The sequence below is a fragment of the Manacus vitellinus genome, unplaced genomic scaffold (genome assembly GCF_001715985.3).
Source record: "Manacus vitellinus isolate BGI_N305 unplaced genomic scaffold, ASM171598v3 scaffold_7_pilon, whole genome shotgun sequence".
In the NCBI taxonomy this organism is placed as follows: Eukaryota; Metazoa; Chordata; class Aves; order Passeriformes; family Pipridae; genus Manacus; species Manacus vitellinus.
In genome coordinates, this window is record NW_021940813.1 from 24,925,032 (window position 1) to 24,947,995 (window position 22,964).

At 37.2% G+C, this 22,964-nt stretch overlaps 1 protein-coding gene across 3 annotated transcripts in view; it reads right to left on the reverse strand.

The window, feature by feature from the left end:
• Window positions 1–22,964, reverse strand: part of NCK2 (NCK adaptor protein 2) — a 71,062-nt gene that overhangs the window by 44,242 nt on the left and 3,856 nt on the right. For 2 of the 3 annotated variants that reach the window (XM_018084282.2, XM_008922152.3), the window contains exon 2: window positions 9,070–9,141. The gene's annotated coding sequence lies outside the window, so the exon portion shown is untranslated. Of the gene's footprint in view, window positions 1–5,805; window positions 5,906–9,069; window positions 9,142–22,964 lie in introns of those variants that run through there. The other variant, XM_018084283.2, reaches the window with a different exon arrangement.

The window sequence follows — 22,964 nt, forward strand, 5'->3', positions numbered from 1 at the left end:
GCCTCATATTTAGATACAGTGAGAGGGTAAGAAAAGAGCATCAGTTCACCTTTTTCTGAGTTCTTTTAAAAGCAGTTTCAGAAAAAAAACCACACAGCTAATACACAACTCATCTGCACTAAAGGAGGCTTTTGGAAAAGAGATCTCATCTTGCCTCTAAAACAGCAGCTGTGATTATTGGCCACATCTTTGCAGTTCGTTTTCTAAGTCAGAGGCACAAATAAACTTAACGTTTGCTGGAGGGCTCTCTCTCCATTCCTCCTGGCAGACAGCATTCAAGTTTACCTCTCTATTCAGAAACACATGAAAACAAAAACAAACAAGATAAAAGAGAAGGGAAAGTCCAGGAAGAATACAATACATCTTAGGTGCCTACACAAGACAAAATTACAAACCATTTCACACCTAACAACCTTTCCACAGTTCCTTACGAAAATGGGGTAGGAGGCAGTCAAGCACACAACCTTAGGAAAAAACCCTGACTCTTCTGAGAGGACACTTAGGTAATATTATCTATATGACAGACTGGTGAAACACACTCTGTGAAAGAACAATTTAAATGTACCTCTGTTTATGCACTTTCATCCTCACTATCAATAAATCTTCCTTCTCTCCTCAAAATTAAAGCAGTAAGCCACTCAGGACATGGTGAACACCATGAGATTTTGTAAAGGAGACATCCTTGACTTTCTTTCAAGATTCCAAATAATAAAGTGTTTGAATGATTTGCTTCCATTGCTCCTTCTTTTCCCATAGCTCAAACATTCAGTAGTCTGCAGGAGTTATACTTCACTGGAAGTGTTAGTACACTTACATATTGTATAAACAAAGAACAGTCCTCCGACATAAGAAGTTTAACCTTGATCTTGCACAGAAGGACAAAGCTCAGAATCACTGTGGATTGCTAAGTTTTACTGCTAATCCCTTGAAACACCGCTACCTACTTTTCAAGGGATTTCACTTTAAACTGTCTATAAAATGCTGAAAATAAAACTGAACTCCTGACCTTCTGTTCCCCAATGGAAAAATCATACATTCACTTTTTAACTAGAAAGAGGAAGAGATGTTTGTTCAGTTCAAAAACCCATTTATTTCCAAAGTTGCTTAAGGAAAAAAAAAAAAGAAAAAAAGAGTACATTGTCCATTTCTAGACAATGTTCACTTTATAGTCTTAAGCAATTTATCAATTGCTTTTCAAAAAACCCCATTCAATCTACCTCATAACAGTAGGAAAATGTGAAAAATACATTTATTAAAACAATTTTAAACTGTTTAGCTTACAGAGCACTAAGCAATTTAAAGGCCCTGTTCAGACTCTCCTCCTGTGAGCTTTCCAGTTTAATGTAATTTCAAATATTGAATAAATTCTTAGACTTTTGGATTTTTTATTAGCAGGTCACCCAGACCAGAATCTTTATCCAATATAAAAAGCTGCATTGTAGCAGTGAAAAAAAAAAATTAAGATGCTTCTCAAGATAATTTAAATCTCAAGGCAAAGTTTCACAGATTTTTACCCGAATTTGGGGTTAATGAACACATATTTTGCTCGTATCTTGGAGAGCTTCTGAAGCAAAAAGCTGCTTTCTAGAAGCAGGGTTTTTGAATAGTACAGCTAAAAATAATCACTAGACATAAGATACCATTCTTGATTCTGTGTTTATGTATGTAAACAAAGAGGCAGCTTGAGAGATACAAGGTTAAATTTCATTAAGAAACAGTTAATACCATTACATTTATTCCTGTATAAATCTGTACATGTTCCTGAAGAAGGCTGCACTATGAGATAGTTATTCAAAAAGCTAAGCTTTTAATTTCCTGATAGGATATGTATCAAGAAAAAGCACAATTTAAATAAAGAAACACTGTTTGATCTCACATGAAATGTGAGTGAATGCTGTAGCTTCATAAGTCTCTTGTCCATCACACTGACTGTGTGCTAATGCTATACAACCAAGACAGTATAAGCTTAGGCAAGAAATAGCAATCCCAGTCTTCCCCTAGAGTTATCTATTCTATCTAACAGCACTTCAGAGTCAAGACAGGAATCCTCTCTTACTGCTCCCAAAACACAAGTGCAGAGGAAACACTACCCCCCACATTTTCCCAAATAAAACAAGTTTCAAAATGACTTGTCCTATAACTTTTCAAAAATGCTTTAAATTTAAAATCAAGACAACATTTTTGGTCTGGAAATGTTGGCAGCATTCATTTATTTCAATCAAATAATTTATTACATATCTTCCTCCAGTTCAAATGAGGTCCTCTTCCAAAAAATTGTACTCTCTTTGAATGCTCTGCCACACAATTACAGCAGCTAGCTATTGTTAATTCCTCAGTCGATGGGGAGAGACACAAAGCCAAGAGAGAAACACCATTCACCAAAAGAGGGGAAAGGATGAAAGAGGATTTTCTGAAACCCTTCTGCCAGGCATCCTCCAGAGAACACAGGCTGCTGTAAGCATGTTAGGAAGATGCTCCTTATTCTGAACCCTTACGTTCAGGTGCCAGCTGCTCTAAGACAGCTTACACAGACAACCTAAAAAGTTGTTCCACTGCTATTATCTCAACATGATTTTCCACTGCACCAGAACTGCCGCTCAAAAGGATAAGCTTCTGAAACTAAACTTTTACTGTAGGAATATCTGACTTTTTTCATAGAAACAGTTACCCAAAACCAAGAGTAAGTAATTAGAAAAGTCTACATTTCTAAGAGCAAAATATACATTCAACAGGGACCAACATAGCCTAGTGACACTGGACTCTCATCTTCCTTTATTCCTACTCTGACCTCCAGTGCTCGAACAAAACTGAGTATTTTCAAACTCCTTTAAAACTTTTACTATTTTTATCTTATGTCAGACATTCCTCCACAGTTTACTTTTTCTGAATAAAATCTCCCTGCAGTAAATTGGTTCAAAATTAAACATTTGGCTTTGGCTGCTACATCACATTCCCTTTCATCCAGAAATGTTATGTACTCTTAACACTGATGAGAGGTTGTGCCCTCACATGCTTACAGACACATTTTCTTCCTTACTCCCACCAGATAACAATAAAATGCATCAACAAATGTGAAGGGGAAATAAAAGCAGCCAAATAATTTCCAGACATGGAGAGAGACTGTACTAGAACAAAAATCAAATAAAGGAAAATCAGATTCAAAACCACAGGTCTGAAATGTGGAAGTTTAGCCACAGAGTTCTCATTCCTTCTAGATTAAGAAAAATTATAAATTTTATATTGCTAATGATTTTCAGTAAAAATGACTATGCCATCAGTCCCATATGCCAGTTTAGCTGAGAGCCATACAAAACACTTCACAGCTTCTTGTCTTACTTGTAGTCAATATCCAAGAGCAACACACTACAACCCTGTTCTAAGTGATATTACAACAGAATTAGACAATTTCTTCCTTATCTCAGACCTTACTCAGAGAGGTCAACAGTGTTATCAATTCTGCATCAGGCCTCAATGAAAAAGGCTTTCTAAAGAAAGTCATACACAAATATTTGGAGCCATGGAGTAACGTATTAAAGGAGCAACAAGTTACAATCTGTTAACTCATCAGAAGTAGAAGATAAAAAATCCCAAATCACCTCAACGTAATACAGAATAAAATAGAAAACAGAGAAACAAAAAATAAAGAGAATAGTGGGAAGTGGGAAGATATAGGCATCTGCTCCCTCCCTGGACCTCAGGGAGAACTTACAGAAGAGAGATCCCTTCTCCTTTCCTGCACCACAGAACCTCTGAATGCTTCAAGTGACTAATACCAAGCATTTTTATTTTATTTGTTCTTGTTCTTAAGCTTCTTGTTGAACATTAAGCTCTGAGGAACAGGTCTTGGTCTGAAGTGCTATTTGATGCCTTGTTCCTGCTCCTCTAGTGTGTAATAAATACATTTAGGTTCAAGAAACTCAACCTTGAAACCAAACCATAGTCCATAAAGGTAAGCAGCACTATGTCATTGCATCAAATTCTGCCCTCACTTTTTGTTTCTCTTATTTTTAAGAATTCTGCAGGATTACTCAGGGCACTGACTCAGGATGTGGAGATGTCCAAAAAACACCTACAGGCCAGAATCCTTAGTCTGAATCCTTGAGCTGTCATTTTCCTCTACTTCTGCTAAACCACAGGCAGGGAGCAAGCAGGTCACAACAACCAGCAGGCTTCTGATCTCTCTGCTGCAACCTTTTTTCCTTAAGAATACAAAGCAGCAGCTCCTCCTCACTCAATGGGGACATCCCCATTTTGAGCACAAAATGATGTTACATGGAAGAGGGCCTACAGCTCACAGGCCAAGACTTCAGGAAGTCTCAGTAATTTACTGCAATCAGAAAGTATGTTACAGCAGCCATGCACCTAAAGAGTGCCTGAAGCACAAGTCAGCAGTTGAGAATGCAAGTTTCCATTATCCCTTTGACAGTAAATTCAATTTCTAAGGAGCACAACTGTCAAAGCCTTGCTTATGAGAGCTAGCTTCAAAACCAGTTTTATAAACACACACACACACACACACACACACACACACACACACACACACACACACACACACGGTTTGTAGTTCTAGTCAAAACATTCAAGTAAACTCAAGATGTCACACCCTTTTGTTTTGAGATAAATGCTTTAGCTTACCAAGCACCCAGGTCTTCACTGTAATGAACCAGTACTCTCTCTAGCAATAATGGGACAGACATTTCCAGATCCTATGCAAATCCAGGGCTGGCAGAAAATACCATTCAGTAATCTTCAGGGAGAACTAAGAAAGGAAAACTAATACTCTGACTGTTTAATCTTGAAAAACAAATTCAGAGATCAAATATGAAGAGATGTCTAACCCTCATTCAACAGCATTTTTGGGGCTGGTATGTGATAACTTGAGAATTAATGGTATGAGACAACTGAGCTTATCACGGTATGTGCTAAGAGCTACAGATTTTGGTGCAAGATAGAGAATTCAAAATCAGCCTTTTGGGAAAATCTAGATCCCCCAATGATGATCCCCCATGATGAGAAATGATCTCTCTGATATCATCTGCTGTACCTACTTGCATAAGAGACAGATACCTAACTTGTGGATAGGAACACGTCTGCTAAAACATCAGTATTGCACATTAGAAAAAAAAAAAGTCAGGCTAGAGGTAAATTTTAAATCGTTAGTAGGAAGACGTGAAACAAGTTGTCACAAGACAAAGACGTGCTAAAAAAATGCAAGGACTCAAACTAGTGAGGAAAAAACCCAGTGTGAGTAGCAATGACAGTAGCAGGGGACCTGCTGGAAGCATTATGCATACAGCTGCTGAATCAAAAAGCAGAAGGATCATTTAAAAGAAAGAAGGAGGCGATAAAAGAGCGTGATGGAGCAGGTAGCAAAAAAGCTTCACAGAAGCTCTATTATGTGGAACAACTAAGAGCAGCTGACACAAACAGCCTCCAAAATAAGGAGGGATGAGAGCTGCAGGTGATCCCTGAAACAAAAGGGTGTGAAGAGATAGCACAAAGGAAAGCAGGGAGTAAACCCACAAGACTGTTAAGGAACTCGCGATATCTTCAAATGAGACTCTGAAATCTAAAATCAGGGAAAGAAAAATAGACTATAAAAGGCTTGTATCTATATGCATGTTATTCTGTGCTTCATGTTGCTGCTGGCATAAAAAATAAACAACAGAACAAGCTCATTTTCTCAGTCCTCTCTGCTTAGTACAATTGGAGCTTTGTTACTACAGTGCAAACAGCAATTGTAATCCAAGATTAATTAACCAAGTTATTAGAAACAGAATTCCACAAGAAATATTCCACACTAACCTTTAAATAGTCTGTTCTGTGAAATTCACCAATTTCAGCAGTTATCCAGTGTCCCACTAGGTAACACACACGAAATCATTCACCAGATACTGAACAAGACAAACGCATGTCCAGTCTCTTCCCATTCATTACAAACCCAACTGTTTTTAACATCATAATACATTTGATGCAATACATACCATTTGAATATGGAATGTTACATTCATATGGAACGTTAAGAACACTATAGAAAACACACATGTTTACATTTTTAGCCGTGTTTCTATGACATAACAATTTTAACATGAACAATGAATCATTTAAAGTTCCCTACACACCAGAAGAACTGCCTTCCAGTTATTATCAAATGGCCTTCAACTGATTTAAGTGACCTACATCAATGCCAGCTGCGTGCACGCTGCTGTAAAGCAGCAGCTCAAGCAGTCAGCCCTAAAGAGCTACAAAACAGGCATGGCAACCAGAGACAGGGGACCTCTCTGAAGTGTCTGCATTCAGATGACAAATGCTTCTTTATGGGGCAGTCACATCCTGGAATAACTCAGTGGCCTCAGCTGCTAATCTGCCTCCTCCTTCAGGAGGACTTGGGTTCACCAGCCCCCCCCTGCACCAATACAGACCTACTGAACTACACTGTGCTGGCACAAGGACTGCTCCTGGTCTCCACATCCCAAAAGCCTCAAGCCAACTTTCCCCAGCATATGACTCTATGTAACTCACTGAAGTCACAAACACTTTCAGCATCTTGGAACATCCTCCCTGTGATGTAGCTTAACTGCATAAGCTATTTTTAAGTGTTTTTCAAGATCATATTCTAAGTCACATCAGTTGTCCCTCAAAAGTGCAATGCACATTTAAATCTTCTAATAGAAACTGGTGGAACACCTGGATATATTTATTTAGAAACCACAGAAACAGGGGCTCAATAACCTGTTCTGTGAGTGGCATTGCTCTGAACACTGGTTAAGACACCGAGGTTGGTCACTAACTGTTTTATGCCCAGTTCACTAATATATATGAGTGAGCTAATTTGTACCCAAGTGTAACTATTTTACATACATTAACTCAGCTATATTCATGAGAAACACGCTAGATTCTTTCCAGCAGGCAAAGTATTTTCGGCTTAGAAAAAGGGACACTCTGGATGACAAGACAGCCAAAGTCCATACTGGCTATCATACCACAAAACTACTTGCATCAGGAAAAACATGGTCACTGTTTTATTTTAACTGAAATGAATTTTCACATATTGATGAAAGCTGTACAGTGTTCTCTGATGGGGAATCCACATGGACTGCAGTTAAAGTACAATGCAAAGGCCATTTGTGGGCTGTAACATGTACAATCGATACCTACAGCCATGAGTTGTACCTGAAGCTATCAAAGCTGGAAAAAATAGACAATTGATTCTCAATCAATTTTCATATTATTAGTAAATTAAAACATGCCTGTATTTCAAGCAAAGAACTACAATTACTACAAAGAGAAACAGAAAAATGGAGCAAAGAAAAAGCTAAACCAGAAAGTACTGAAATTACATAATTCAGGTAAGATCAATTAATTTGGGGTGTATACCTGTGGTTATGGAACTGTAGGAGTGGGCTGAGAGTGTTCTTCCCTACTGTCCACAATTACAGGTCATGCCACTAGCATAACATAATGGGCAGTATTCTATAAATTCATTTATTATATTAAATGTTTGTAAAAGTAATACTAAAGTTCCATTCAAAGGCTTAAAATCAACACTTTAGGCACCTGGGATAACTGGCATAATTACAGAAGATCAATTTTTTTTAAGAGAAAGGAATCCAAACATCTACTCAGCACATACCTTTAATTCTCTTCATAACTGTCAGAATCAAAGCTTACCAAAACTAACTAATATGAAACACTCAGAACAAGTATTGCTTTCCTTGGGTTTAAAAACCTCAAAAATTAACAACTACAAACATGCTGAATCACAGAAAAACACTCTGATTAGTTAGAAAGGCCAGGGTTATAAAATTTTTTAGTACATTTAAAAATATATATCAGATAATTTGAAAATATAGCGTGAAAGCCCATTATCTCACAGATTCTACCCTAGTACTTCAGAATTTCCTTTTCAGTTTGAAGGAAATCGAATCATTCACAAAACCAAACAGAGATGTTATACTTAAGACTGGATTGCATTTTTAATTCTAACTAGTTCACCTGCACTTTATTGAAAAATTAATTCTAATTTCAACATCTCATAACACTTCACTGAACAAGTGTTTAACAGAACTCACAACAACTATCAAGGCACACAAGGACTTCATATATTGCTTTTTATTTGAAGGTTCCAAAATGTCAATAATTGGACTTCATAACTTCCCTCTGGAGAAGGTAACATTACTTTTATTCTATAAGCAGAGAATTTGAGTAAGAAATAATAAATCCACCTGGTAAAGTAATGAATGAAGCTAAGATTCTGGCTTTTCTGCTCCACGCTGCAGCCACTACAATGTTGGTTATTCATTCAGTGTTCGGCCATTTTGCTTTTACTTTTCAGGACAATTGTAATGAGTTTCATTTTGTTAAAGGTTTCTGTAGATAAATCACTGTGAAGCCACAGAGATCAACTACAGTTACTAGAAATTTACAGCAAGGTACACAAATTACCAGAAAGAAGACAGTCAGACTAAACACAAAAAGAATCCTATGGGAACATCAGCTTCCATAGGCCACATCAGGTCTTCAGTGCTCGCCTAAGATACTCTCTATAAATTGAATGCAATTCTGTTCTGCTCCCAGAGAAAACACAAAAACCTTCTTTCCTCTCCATATCTTCAATACTCAATACTTTACTCTCAGTACCCTCAAAGCTATTACCTAGTTTTTAGAATTCAATCAAAGAGTAATATTAAGCCTGCTGCACCACAGACTGTGGCTGGCTGCTAGTCCTCCATACTTCCCACACCACCATGTTGTGCCTTCAGGGGAAAATGTCCCAAGACAAAGTAGTAGGTAGCAGGAGGCAGGAGCCACAAAACAATATCTAGTGCTTAATTAATAGTCTGAGCCTATAATTTTTTCTTGGTTTTTTTTCTGAAAGTAAGAGCTAGAACTGATTTGTCCCAGATCACCGACAGAAAAAGACTTGCTACTTAATCATTCACACAGCAGTCAAAAAAAAAAAATAAATATCACAACTACACTGCCATATAAGAGCCGAAACCAAGCAATACATCCAGTGCACTTGTTATCTTTAGTTTCAAAAATAACCATTGAACTTGAATCACTCACCTTTGGCACACTGTTAAAAGGATCCAAGCAGTGAAAGGCAAAACTCTCCGACAAAGTTATATACACCACCGTCTGAAACAATAAACAATACGTATTTTAGTTCTAGTACTAAACTTCGAAGACCTGCAAGTAGGTAATTTAGTTTTCATGCTATCAAAATCTCCTATGAGATGCTAAAGAGCAGCCAGAATGGCTTGAACTTGATTCACCTGTTTAGCACAAACAGACTCCATTTCATATTTAACTTCTCTCAGTGAATACAAGGTCATTTTAACTACAAACAATCCAAACCATCTACAAAGTCAGCCTTCATAATACTGAGAAAAATCAGTAAGAAATGGAATTAAAAATTTAGCCTAGTTTTAGAAAGATTACATTTTAAAAAGCACCATTATCTTCACTTTCATATTTGTCAGTTTAACTTGTCTGTATTTCCTACGAGAAAGGAAACGCCATTGCATGTGGAAAGAACGTACACCAGCAAAAGCATAGCCAGCAATTTTGTGGGGCATCTGAGTATTTCCACCCAGGAGGCACTCACACCCATTGGGATGTGTAATCCAGATGGATTAGTACCACACGTGGCTTGGGGCCCTCTGGCACAAGAGATAGCAACCCAACAAAAGTGAGCTCTGACAGAGAGGGTGAAGCTGCTCGTAGGGTTTAAGAACTTTGTTGAGGGAAATTCTGGTTGGATGTAAAGAAGCCATGAGGGTCGCTAAGCACAGCCACATGCCCCCTGAGAAGTGATGGGCCTTCTTCCCATGCCTCAAATTCTACTGGACATGGCCCCAGCTGCAGCCTCAGCTCTGCCAGGAGCTGGATGGTACAAGCCTCCAGAGGTCCCTCCTGGCCTCCATTGTTCTGTTAAGTATTTCTAGCCACAGAAGCTACTGTTCAGAAGAGACTTAAGAGTTTTTAAACATTTTTTTTCTGCTTTCTAATGACCCTTCTAACTCCATAGGATGTCTGACAAATTAGGCAGCATAAACCCATTAAGATCCAATTCAAAAAGACGAAAAAAATTCTGAGCAACTTCCTGTGCTGCAGCCTCTACCTCAAAAGGAGGATGTGTTACAACTCCTATGCAACCCGAGGGCACTCATGCACAAATGTTTCTGTTCAGTCTTTTCTGAACAGATTCCAACCAGTTGTCACTCTACAAAAGCATCCTATGAAGAAATTAAACTTAAAAGAACAATTCATCCAATGATCCCATGCATCATAGCAAAGCAAGGGAAGAATAAAAAGTATTAACAAAGGTATTATAAATACCTTATGCAGATGTTTAAAAGGGAGATTGAGACTTCCACTCACTAATAAGTGGAGTAAGAGAACTACTAAAGCTCCAGTTTGACAGATATTTAAGCATAAACATATTGTTAGGGGGTAAAGCATGAAAGACTCTCTGCCTCTCAGCTCCTGGCAGCTCACCCCTTGCTCCCCAGCAGCTTCGAGGGGAGACAAAACATTTCCAACACTCCTGAAAAACACACAAGATTAAAAAAACCCCAAACAACAAAAGAGTAATGGAGGGTAGCAAATAATGAGGAAGTGTTATTCCAACAGAAGAGCCTCCTGATCCAGTTCAGCACCTGAATGAAGATATGCCTGTGACAGCAGAAAGCAGACAGGACTGCAGGGTGACCAATCCCTTCTCCTCTGCCAGGTGGTGGCTGGAATACCTGCCACCTCACCTGTGTTTTCAGCTTTCTGCAGACACAGACTGCAGGCAACCACATTTTGCTATATCAGTTTTCCTAACCAATTATAGACCTTACCTGTGTTCTCACTGAAAACGGCTCTACTGAAATTATAGGGCAGATATCAAGTAACTTGGAAAGATACTTTAATAAATGAAGCAACACTAAAACCCTGAGGCAGAGTAGATATATTTTCCTGCTGGCTGGATGTTTTGTAGTACATGTTTTTCTCCTGACAATAATACAAGGACTTTTTTAATATTAATGGGGAAAAGTAGGAAAATAAAAGTCTTCATTTTTTGGTACAAGATCTTCTGAATAGTACTAGCTTTCTTTTTCCTACCTCACAAATTATCTACAGCCCATTACTATCTATTACTGAAAAGCTATACCAAGTCTCTAATTTTTTTTGTTTGGTTGGTTTTGTTCCTTAAAGAAAAACCCAACACTCTCAATTACTACTTCCATCTTCACAAATGCACACTTGCATACCGAATGTGTGTTTGAAAGTGAGCCAAAACCAATACTGTTCATCACCAATACTTGAAAAACTAATCAAAACAGACCAAAACTTCACCTAAAACATTGTGACTTACCAAGTGACTCAAATTCAGGATGGAAACTTGGACCTCAAATATTCACTTATATTTAAAATATGTTCCTTGAAACAATCTTTCAGTTACAGAAGTTCAGGACCTTTCTTCTCAGAGAGCAATAAATGGTAACAGTTGTTAGGGTCTGGGACTACCTGCCGCCAGGCAGAGTTTGCACCAAAAATGGGGTTTTCTGATTCTTCTGCTGTGTCCTACTAGCCAGGACTACAGACAGAAATATTTGATAGCAAATTGGGATTGCTGGGGGACGAACTGTTAAACTTAGAGAATACAAAATCATTTTCAACCACCTTCAAAAGCCTTGCAGCATATGGGGCAAACACTGTCCACCCGAAAGACAAAGTGGCACAACATCAGAAACCTTGGGAAATCAAATCAACAACTTTTTTTGAATGGCAGCAAAGCAAACAGAGGCACAGAGCTGGGCAGTCATGTCCCATGGCATCCCCAGTGCCCATCAATTCTGTATCATTTAGCATCATGCCCATTTGTCACATCTCACTCAGTACACATACTACTGCAGTAATGTCAGCCTTACTGCATGTAAAATGCCACAGCTCCTTACCACTCATGCCAGTCTTCATAGTCTCACTTTACTTGAGGCCCATAGCAGAGGAACAGAAGACAATGATAAGGAACAGAACACATGATTACAAACATGCAAGGCAGAAAGACAAATTTGTCCACACCTTAACAGTATCCTCAATGACTCATTTGTTTTCTAGACCAAGGTCTCCCAAACACAAGAACTTTACAGATCCCACTGTAAAAAGCCCTTTTCAACAGCCAGAAATAAAAGGTTGACCTTGAGGCTTGAAAACAAGCACCAAAAGGTAAATATCAATAACATCTAAGCACGTTATATTTCACTGTGTAATCTTTAAAGATGACAACCTCAAAGAATAAACTAGGGCCCTTGTAATGATTGCACTACAAGTAACACCCACAGTTATTAACTGCCTCTCCTTTCACTAATAGCTCTAATGTGCCCCATTTTCTTTACCTCCATGGCTAAAGTCCAGATTCAACCTTATAGCACCTATTTTGATGACAATTCTCTCAGGCTCTCTTCTCAATACCCAACCACCTCCTATTTATTCCTGACACAAAATAGCTAAAATAATCTCTTTGATACTTAATATGCTAATACACAAGAATGATCTGACCATAAACCTGTACCACACAGAGTGGAAATTTTAACTCCAATTGACGTATTACCGGTGACCTTCTGGAGAACAAATGAAAAGCATCACATTAATACAAATTCTCCTGTGGAGAAGATCAAGCTGGCAATCTGCCAGTTCATTACACCATCTAGCTTCACTCCAACATTAAATATTGCCTTTCTTTGTAATTGACTGAAATACATTGGAGCAATTGCAGGTAACCACTTTGGGCTATTAAAGTATTCCATTAAGACTTCTCCATTAGGCAGATATTTCAAATGAAGTTACATCAAAATAGGCTATGTTCAAAATATTTTAACTATGTAGACAATTGGGCAAGTACAATCCAGTTTCATAGAGCAGCAAACAGATCAGCCTAAGTACTCAAAAGCTCAAATTTGCCTGAATTTGCTTAAAGGGAAAAGAAACGCACCACATTTATTCAAGACTCTACTATATGCTCAGTATTTTAAACCTCCTAGTCATATATATCCGCTCAAAACTCACTTACCATTACCTTCTTCTAAAGCTAAGAAAATGGTAATATTAAAATAATACTACACTTTCAGACTCAGTATGAAATACATGGAGAAAACAGAAAGCAGGACCGGATTCACATCATATTTAAGGTTTCAGAAAGGCAGCAAATTGCAATGCTGCATTGTAATACATGTAAAAGAAACAACCAAGTTAAAATCCTTTTATGCTATGTACTCTACACGACTAAGCTTTTCTCCTCTTAAGATTGTGGTTCTTTAACAGCAAAGAAGCAAGTGAAATGAGGCACGAGAAGAGGTTCACTGCCTTGCATGCAGAAAAGACTGCCAGATACTTAAAACACTGGAAAATATTTGAACTTGTATGCCAGTTGTAAAAATGAGACTAGCCCTTTAAGCAAAGACAAATTTCTGTGTTTAAATGGGTTTTTTTAAGCAGTCCAGGTTTGGAGCCATCACCAGAGGCTGCACAGTTTAGCCTGAGAAATTAATGTCTCAGAATTCTGACACGTGCATCTTCTCTGTGCTCCTATCTGCCATGCCAGAGCTGCAGTACACCTCCCGGCTGTGCTGTTTGTATCAAAGAGGAAGCAGTTGGACACGTATCATTGGTCGTTCAAATAACTATTTTATTTTGGGGGGGGGGTAGGAAGAGAAATGCAGCCAGAGAAAACATGCTTGTCTCACACTCATCACATACAACCAAAGAGACTACGCTGACCTATATTTTCATTTAACTCCTGCAGTCAAATGCATATTCTCTACAGACTGGTGTATACACAAGATGTTTTCAAAAAACAAGACTGTTTTTTACATCTGCTTGCACAACCACCAACTCCTGATCTACTCATGAAACACAAGTAGCTGGTTGTCTAAATAATATCAGTATTTAAAATAAACACTACCAATGCCAGATGCCTTATATGTATATCCTCCAAATACATAAATGACCAGCACCTTTTTAAACTGGAAAGAAATGAGGAGGGTTACATCAGTTAGTGACTGCATCTGCTAAGAATTCTACAACATATATTGTAAAAATCCACATTATTTTAAGAGGAATCACATACTTCTTACATTCTTTCAGCTCTCCCCTAAAAGTCTGAGCTATTAAAAGGTATTAAAACAGCTGATGCTGATACCAAATTACTACCTAAACTCACTGTAATATGCAATTTTTTTAATTCCTGGATTAAGCAGGATTTTCTATCTTGATACTTGCTGATATTGATCTAATTCATATTTGATTATGCTGAGCTGCAAACTTCCAGGGTAACCCCTGCACAAGAAAAAGAAAAATACAACAAAGCAAAGTGGATAAATCACAAACAGGAGGCCAGGAAGCTTCCTGCCCAGGAAGGTTACAAACTCTTTGAGAGGACATGTAATACTGCAGTCTCAAAATCAAACAACCCCCACCCTCTGCCCAAAAACCCACACGTATCTGTTGTTCAGACTGATAATTAAGCACCAAAATAAGTGCAAGCTGTGTCCAACCACACTCTGCAAGCTGAAAGAGGCTCACAACAAAGGTACTATGCCACCAAGATAGCCCCAGGTTTTTTAAGCATTCCTATTCAAGAACCATGTGTGAAAGGTGAAGTATTCAAACTCTGTTTTATACCAATTCCCTGATTTTTCCTTTTGCATTACAGCAAGGAAATGGATCTCATAATCTTTCTTGTTCTCTTTATTTAAGGGTTTAGAAGCTGGCTATGTAAGTATATGTATAAATATCCCTAAAGCCCACATAGGAGAAGCAACAAAGGTCTTGATTTATGCTTAGGACGGCTCTAAACCAGCTCAAAAACCCTTACAAATGTATCCTGAAAGACCTGCATTACCAATTATAACTGCCAATAGACAAGCAGAAACCAAACTATATGTACCAAGGTTGTTCATAAACTCTAAGTATCTCTAGGGAAAGGTAAGGATTAGGCTTCAGCCTTAGGTAATACTTAACTAAGCATGCTTCTCAGGCCATGGTTTGAGCATGAGATAATTATTTTGGTTTCCTTAGTAGGATACTTTATTATTCAAATTATAGATTTCATTTTTAGAAACATCTTAGCATCTATAGCTAATTACTTTTCTTCAGAATTTTATAAACTAGTATTTTGTACATACATTCTAATAATTGGTTCCATTTGAACTTCAGCCCTTTTCTGATTGATAATTTAATGTTTTGTTTGTAAAAACTGCACAACAACAGTCTTTTCCATTAAATATAAAATCAGCTCAGAGTCTTTGAGGATGACCTCAGTGATTAACAACTCATCAGCCCAAGCAGCTCCTTCCCAAGTTTATTTTTCCTATTGCATCTTTATGTAAAACATTTTAATGGCAAAGACGTATATGATCCACAGAATCATACCAGTTCTTCCAAACCTCTCTACTCAAGTCTGAGCTTTTAATTCAATACTTGTGGATTTTAGGACTGTGAAAAATGACAACAGAAAGCATCTTAATATACTCTTTACAGTAATCTAGTAATCTGCACATGTAAATTACTGAAAATGCACACCCCCACTGCAAAAAGCCATTCACAGATGCCTTTTGGAGAAGTGAAAACCACAGACTCCAATGAATTAACTGCCACAGAAGGATGTGACACTAACTCAGTATCAGAGAAACACTAGGGAGAGACAGCTGGTTACCACTCGTAGCTAAGACGACTAAGTTTAAAATAAGCAAATAAATCTCACAGTTAAACAGTTTGAGAAGACTTGCTTTGGGGCAAGATGTAACAGAAAATGGACTGTAGCAGGGGCTACAGACAGTCAGGTAAGGCAGACTTAGCCCACTGGCAATTCAAAGCTAAAGGCTGACTGCAATCCTTATTAGAGTTCCTGTTCTGGTAAATTATTCATTCTTCCCTAGTCTGAAGAAATGTCTGAGTTGATAGGATCACTACTTCCCAAGAACACAGTTCCCCAAACCACCTGATTTTTAATTCCAAGTTAACCATCAGAAAAGCAGTTGAAGCAGTTTTTGCCTGAACCGCCAGAAATTTTGCTTTAGGTTGACAACAAGAAGAGAAACGTTAACACATCTTTGGTTCCACCACAGCACACAGCAGCTCTAGCTGCAGGCTCTGCTATTACTGCTGTTGGAAAGATAACTAGGTATTCCAAAATCTCATCATATCCAAATAAAATTTGGCAACAGCCTACCTTCTGAGGTTTTTAGCAGTGATTTTCTTCCTTTCATGTCTCATATTCATTTGATGGTGCCTTATTCTACTTATTTTAATCATGCCAATTCAGTGGCAGATTACAAATGAAAATGCAATAGAAACATTGAAGGCCCTGTAACAATAGTCAAAACAAAGATTTCCTATGGCAGCTGTCAAATTAATGACATCTCCAAAGCTATCTAAGTACAGTATCTGGGCAGAAATCCAATTATGTCAATTCTGTCTGAATACTCCAAAAGATAGTCCTACTGGGGTTAGAAGTAGAAATAATTTTAAGTGCAGATTAGCTACATAAGCAGCTCCACTCTTGAAACCAGAACAAGGGACCAAAAACCTAAAGGCATGACATTTATCTGGACACAAGGGAGAGGAAAAAAAGAACTATTAGACATCTGGCAAAAGGTCAAAGCCAATTACCTTGTCCAAATTTGCCCCCCAAGATAATAGCTTCTAGGTTCACTTCTTTGAAAAAAGACATATTGACTCAAAGTAATTACAAATATTTCTGCTTACTTCTACATCCTCCACAAACATTTTGTTTGTTTCAAAACTTCTTTTTCCCAATAAAACATTAACAGCAGTAGTATAACATGCCAACTCCTCAGAAGCATGAAATAAATTTATCTAAAATATACATAAAAGAAAATAATATTCTCCCTCATTTTGACAAAGGGTATTCAGGGCTTTTAATTCAAGAGTATGATATCTCACTGACTTTGCTGCTTTCCTTAAGCCATTTCAACTGCTGATTTTCCTTTCACCTTGCAAGTGTCTGTCTTACTGCTTAATTATGTGGCAAATTCAGTTTGCTGAACCGTGCCATAGGATTCTGTTTATTTGTTGTTTTAAAACAGACAAGGATCAACGCAGAAGGGGGTCGGAAACAGCCTTTTAATTCAACTAAGAAAAAAATACAAGGATTTTTTTTTCTTTCTTTTCAGGCATATTAAAATAACTGTTCTTGAAACTACAGATGAACATAAGTTTATCTGTTTTTTAAATTAAACTACTCAAGATATGAAATTAAAATAGATATTATTTTAATTAAATAATAATAAAGATATTATGAAATTAAAATAAAAACTGCATATCCCAAGTAACTGGAACAATATACACTGGTATATACATTCTACCTAGAAACATATCTCTATTATGAGTAAACCTTTAAATAAATATACATATATTATAAATGAATGATGATGAATAATAGCAGACTGATTAGACAAAGCTTCTAATCCTGATATGTCTGCAGAATGGAGAATGCTTTCAAAAGTAAGGATATAACTCACTTCACATATATCATAAGTGCTTCTGCTATCAACATGATATAAAATTCAAGAGAATGTCAAGCATTCATTATGAATTAGCCTATATTTAGGATTACTCCAGGCTTGTGCTTCTTTCACCAAGACTCACACAGTTAGAGGTGGGTGTTTCCTGTTGATGTTTGATTGGGTTTTTTTCCTGATCACAGTCATAAAGGATACTCAGAAAAGTCTGAAAATAAGAACTCTTTTTGGTCAAAATGTGGTATGTTCTAGAATGTACAACTAATTAAAAAAGAAACTTAAAAACCCCCAGATAATACACAAATGCAGGGTTGCACTCCAGAACTCAAGATATCCTTAATTCAAAATCAGTGCCAATGAAGAGTAGCTAACATCTTCACCTGCTCAGGGCACTTAATTTCAAAATCCTTTTTAGAGGTATTCACAGAGACCCCTTTGCAAGGCAGTAGTTTTGGATATTATCAGTTTGGACCAAATTCAAATCAGTAACCCACTGTGTTTTTCTGCTGTTAAAGCATAACTTTCAATATCAAACACAATAATTTTAACTAAACTTGTTATTAATATACTTTACTGTATTTACTTACAATGAAAATAATAGTTTATTTAAAATAGTTTCCAATTGAATCATGCAGTCAATGAGGCTGTCAGAAACATTTTGACAAAGCCAAGAAAAAAATTCTTGAGCTACAATTTTGCACTTTTTTAAAGTTTAAGGATATATACAAGGAATCTATTTGTTTTCAGTTCTTTATTATACGAGACTTCATTTTTGCATTTATTCTCTAGAACGCACTGAGCACAGTACCATGAATCCTCCTTCATGTCACACAGGCACTGCAAATCCAATTATTACTCTATTAGGTCTCATTTAAATCCCTACAGTAGGAAAATAAACTGAACAAAATGAGTATCGGCACGTTTTTCAACCACCTTTACAGTATGACATAGCTAGCAATCACAGCTTAATAAAATTTCATTTACAAGAAAGGTAGCTCTGAATTTTCTTTGTCTGCCAGGCATTTCAGAAAGGCTTGGGAAATGCCTCTTCTTCCCACCATCCCTTGAAGAAGCTGCTTGACCATTGCTATTTCATGCTTCTCAAACACCAGTGCCTTCTGCCTGTGGCACAGAAGTGTTCCTGTCTCAATGCTCAAAACATAGGTAGACCCTACTAATAACCACCAAGCAAATTCAACATTTACTCAAATAGTGTCCCAGTTGTTGTTTTCTTGTTTGTTAGGTGCTGTTTTCTTTTGTTTGTTGATTTCCAAAGATTTCCTGGGTAAGGAATCCTTTGACACAGGGTGACATCAGGTTGAAAAGCAGCGAGGGGAGACCAAAACAAAAACCCCACTAATCTGAAGGATACTGAAAAAATGATGGTATTTTTAAAAACAAGCTCTTATCCTATCTGGATGTAAAAAACTATCATTGCTAAATATTGTAAAGTAAATTTGCACAACTTTCAGAAGCTCTGAATGCTTCACCACCTCAGTGCACTTCATTTATGGATATATAATAATCATGTGTCCCTCTACCTTCATTACAGTCTTTACAAATCTCATCCCACTACCCAAAAACTCATGTTTATAAATGTCCAGGTCTGTCCTTCATTATGGGAATAGATAACCCAAAGAAAACAAACTAAAAAAATCCCTCATTTGTAGTTAGCACTCATCACAGTCAAAGCTCTCCTTGAAGGATACGCAAAAGCCTTGCTGAATAGCTCTTTCTTAATAGCTGACCTGACTAAATGATCTTCCTCATTCAGGCCAGAAATCAAAATGTCATGATGACATTTAAACACATGATCTGTTGTTAAAAATCAAAAGTCAGAAAAACATATTCAGTCCACTTTCAAACATACTCCCCAAACACTGTTTCTAGGACAGATAGGTTCAAAGTGTCAAGAACAGACTTTTAAATATTTCAGTCACTTCATTAAGCAATTTTAGTTACAATTGTATTAAATTTTGTCCTTTACATGCCTACTGACAACCTGAGAAACAGGTAAGTTCCAGGCTGAGGGAGAGAGGATACTGATGGAGGAAAGGAGGGCAATTAAGCAATTCCAAGGTTCATACTCCAATTCCACAATTAAAATTGGAAGATCTAGGCAAGAGTTTTCTCTGTGTGGAGGAGATCATAAAGCCAACAGCATTGATGGTTGTTTTTTTTCTTTCTGCTAGAAAAGGAAACAAAAGAGGGAGGCATTTTCCCATGCATATTACTCACATGGGCTTTGCTAGTGTATTTCCATGGGTTTTTTTCTGCATGCTCTTTAAAATGCCTTTAAGGACCTTAAGGAACAGAAACCTCACTAACAGAAACATGAAGATACCAGCTTCATGATCCAAACATCTTTGCCTAGAAATGAAGCTAAGAATATAATCTCTGAGTTTTTTAAAACTAATAAAGATCTGAAAATTGTACTTCTAAATCAAAGTTAACTTTAAAGGAGGTGGAACGATATCTCCTTTCTGTGGGATTTTAATTAGATTTGTTTTCTTTGTAATCTAACATTCCTTTCAATAGGCTACGATGGCAAATATGGGTCCTTTAACAAGAACACATCCTCTAGGGAAGTTACACCTCTCAAACTGCAAAAGAGCACAAACATCCCACATTGCTTGAGAACCCAAAGTCTATTGCCATGAAGCCTAAGAGTAACAATCTCAGAAACTCACTGTCAATTGCTAAAGCGTACACACAATTTTTCTTCAAACAAATCAGTTATAGTAACCTTTCATTTAGATCAGTGATATCACAGATGCCACGAGTGCTTTCTTCTTGAGAAATATAAAGTAACAGTTCCCAGTAAAATTAAGTGTTTTCAAAAATAGAACCTATATACAGACTATGAACATAGCAAGTGCTTAAATCATAGCTACTGTATTTTTAGAAGCACTAGGTACCTCAAGAAAGCTGTACAACAAGCTTCACATTCTTAGCACATTTGACATATGGTGGAAAAAAAAAAATCACTCCAGGAAGACATCCTGTGTGAACAGGATTCAAAATTCTGGTGATGGTCCAACAGTCAGAAGTAAACATACCCCAGTGAAACAATATCAAGGACAAAAAGCCTGATGCATCATCTAGTACTGGTTCTGTCCCCATAAATGGGTGTACCACTCATTTCTTTGCCAAAAAAAAATTATTCTCACCTTATGCTTTATTAACTTGTAGTAACTTTACATGTGGAAACTTAGTTGTTCAACTAGAATTACCCTTATGCTTCCTGCTGATGACAGGCCTTAATGAGCTCAGGCAAGGTCAATCAATATTCAACATCCCAAAATATACCTGAAACAAAGCAATTCAGGCCTGTTTATTTTTCTTAAAGACATATTACTATCTCGCTTTTTGAAATGCAAAGGTAAGAAAGGACAGAAAAAACCCCACCCTTCAGAGTACACACCCACCGAAATTCCTATCATGTGTTTTTACACTTATTGCTGATCAGTAACAAAGTTTTAAACAAGATAGTGTCACACTTACAAACTGTAAGAATAAATGTTACACACTTTGTTTCAGCTTTGCCACCTAAAAAAACTGACTGGCTTCACCAGAGAAACGTGACTCCCCTTTTCTGCAGAATACAACGTGATGAGAGCTTCAGATTAGCACACTGGGCCTGAGAACCAAACTCAAAGCTGTCACAGAGCAAAAACACCTCCTGTTTGAATAAAGCTCCAGATTCTCAAAGGAAGAATCACCTCAAAGGAGGGCAGAATTGTTTCTTTGTCCAGCCTTTCAATGTACTCACAGGCAAAAAACCTTCTCTTTCCTATCAATGCTCTCCTTGGAGCAGAGAGGAAGGAAGACTGTCTGGACCTGCTACTTGAAGACAATTTACGCAGGCAAGCTGAAGAGTAGGTAATCCCAACATAAACACCAGCTTTAAAAAGTCACATGTTAGTCAAGTTTATGACGTCAAATTAAAGAATAAGCCATCAGACTAATACACACACATCCACAAACTTTGAAAGACATCTTGTATACCTATACAAAAGCTTTACTGAAAAATGGAATGAGATCCTCAAAAATCAATCACAAGACTTCTGTGATTCTCAGCAGGGCAGGATTTCCCCCACAGCTCCAATGACTGAGTCAGGCTAATTACCACCAAATGTTATGAAACAATTCTTCACTAAAAAAGAACCAACCCAAAACAAAAAAATCCAACCACATGCATCTATCATTTCAAAGAAAACCTGCAGAACGAGAAGTATGTGTAAATTGATGGCCTAAGGGCAGCAAGAGTTCTGCTTCAGGTCTACAGAGCTTCTCCAAACCAACATGTAAATGAGAGTACGAATCTACCAGGGATATATTTTGATTGCTAGACCATGCTATCACATCTTCATTAGTGTCATTACCTGCAATATCTAGCTTAAAGCTTTGATGGACATGCAATCACAACTTAATTTCATTTCAGAGGGATCTGCCACATTACTCCTTGCTGGTGTCTTCAAAGCGAGAGCTTGGATAGCAGATGTAGTCTTTTAGAAAGGGTCTGGCAAAGACTCCATGCCTTGTGTACAATACAGATTGGGAGACTGGTGTGACAACTCACATGAGAAGGTTGAGCAGTCAAAAGCAGAGAAAGAAGCAGGACAAGAACAGCTGAAACATAAAACTAACAAAATTGAAACCGATGCAGAAAGTTTTTAAGCAATTAGCAATTCCCTGCACAGACAGGGAAGGAAAAATACACACAGAAGAGCTATGCAGAGTTTAGTTTTCTCAAGCTGATGACAAACAACCATCAATTATTACAGTATTCAGAACAATTTGACAGAAAATAAGGGTTAGGTAGTAATAGCTTTGGTGCAGACATTGCTTTTGATACACTGAAATTTCAGAGATAATACATTCAAGAAAATTTATACGCAATAAAGGAAACACAGTCCATCTACATTGAGTTTTACACTAGAAGATCTCAGGTTTTAGCTAGGGTTTTGCCTTTGACAGCTTAAACTGTAATCCTGAAAGATAAAATACTAATGAATTAGAGCCAGTCTTTCATAAGGGAAGAACTGGGGAAATGTTTGTTGCTAATTTAGATCCAAGTCAGAGATACACGATAAAAAGGTTTAGCATACAGGGATTTTTCAAATGGCTCGCTATGTGTTCCATTTTGTGACTGTCTCTTATTTAGGTTTCTTTATATGAATATACATAGGATTTCTAGAAAAAGTGGAAGAAGAGATTCCAAACAAATGTATGAAGAAAGAGGACTAATAAATAAAGTGTAGTAATACTCCTCTTAAACCATTTCAAAATCAGTTTCTATATGGATGGCAATTTGAGAAGTGTATTACCATTCTGACAAAGAACCTTATGCTTTGAGATTGTTTTCCGTGTAAAGCAGGTAAAGCTAAAAACCCTAAAATGTCTTTTTCTTTTATTCCTACCAAAACA